The sequence below is a fragment of the Dipodomys merriami genome, unplaced genomic scaffold (genome assembly GCF_024711535.1).
Source record: "Dipodomys merriami isolate MVZ:Mamm:240054 unplaced genomic scaffold, mDipMer1.0.p SCAF_108, whole genome shotgun sequence".
In the NCBI taxonomy this organism is placed as follows: Eukaryota; Metazoa; Chordata; class Mammalia; order Rodentia; family Heteromyidae; genus Dipodomys; species Dipodomys merriami.
The window spans coordinates 4,133,928-4,135,432 of NW_027202360.1; the positions used below are offsets into that span (position 1 = coordinate 4,133,928).

At 37.1% G+C, this 1,505-nt stretch overlaps 1 pseudogene; it reads left to right on the forward strand.

Moving 5' to 3' along the window:
- Window positions 1-441: 441 nt before the first annotated feature.
- On the forward strand, window positions 442-540 carry LOC138815211 (U6 spliceosomal RNA; annotated as a pseudogene).
- Window positions 541-1,505: the final 965 nt, after the last annotated feature.

Here is a 1,505-nt window from a genome sequence, read left to right on the forward strand (position 1 = left end):
GTCTGATCCTTCATGGAAGAAGGGTAAGGTGTCAGGTAGACATTTGTGCCAATGAGACCGTATTTGGGAAAATTTCAACTGCAGAAGTTTAGAAGTAGCTCTTAAGCAAGGCTTACTTTGAATCCGTTAGCTACACAGAGGAAACTCAGTTGAATAAATAAGTACTTGAAAAAGCCATCCCCTTTGGACCTAGCTAAAAAGGCTTCAAAGTATGATTAAACTAAAATGAAAAAGATTTAAAATAGTCATTGACAAAAAAATTACAAATGTGAGCAATCCACTGAACAATATAATTATTTTCCATTATACACAGAATTTTAGGGAAATAAGATCAGTAGCATTGTTAGGAACAATAAGGTTTCCTTGTTACAAACAGGCACCCGAGGATATAATCCTGTATAAATATTGCATCATTAACTACCTCAACTTAGAGGACATTACATGCTTCAGCAGCACATGTACCCAATTTACACCAATACAGAGATTAACATGGCAATTGCAAAGGATGAAATGAAAATCTGTGAATTATTCCAGATTTTTCATTCTTCAGATGCAAGAAATGAAAAACAATTATTAAAAAGTTGATTACAAAATTACAAGTGTAATAATACATGTAATTCATATAAATAAAAGTTAGTTTGACATCATTGCATTAAATCTTCACCTTAGAAAGGCCTTTACATAGCATAATTGTTATAAAACTTTTAAAATTAGACAACATTGTCATTTTATTCCAAAGAAATATACTATAAGGACCTAGTAAAAAAGGAATCTTAAACTGTTTTGGTATGGAATGCAATCTGAAAGGACACATTTATTAATGAACCTATATATTAAAAAACAATGTAGAATTCAAAGTCTTATATCTATGAAAGAATAAAATAGATTATGGGCATTATACAAACAGAATACAGAATATTTTAAAGTATAATTTTTCACATAAGCACCAGAAATATCTTTAGTTTCTTTAGTACTCATTTCAACAGATAAATTAAAATTATTTCTGAATAAAAAAAGCAAAACTCGAGGGGTTCCAAGATGGTGACGGGGAAGTAGGGGAACGCCACAGCTCTCCCCAACCAAAAAGAGAGTTTGAGTTCGTTTAATCTCCCCCAGAGACCGACAACAACAACAAAATCAACATCCAGAGAAAAACAGGAGTTGAAAAGAAGAATTTCACAACAGAGAAGCTTGAAGACGCCTCCCGCAACGTCTATTGGCCACAAAGCAGCGTGCCAAGCCATGGCCAGCCCAGCCTGGTGGGAGCTGCCGGTGGCCCAGAGACACAGGGAGTTGTCTGCAGATCACCCGCACCAAAGACCCCTGAGGTATCAGTGTCAGACTGGCTGATCCTGACGAATGAAGAAACCTCTGAGCAGGGAAAATACACAAAGATCCCACCCCTTCCCCTCACTCTCCATTGGAGCAGAGAGGCTGCATCCCACCAAAGCCACTCAGCCCCATGGCAGGAACCTCAGAGATACATGAGATGCCCACAGAACACC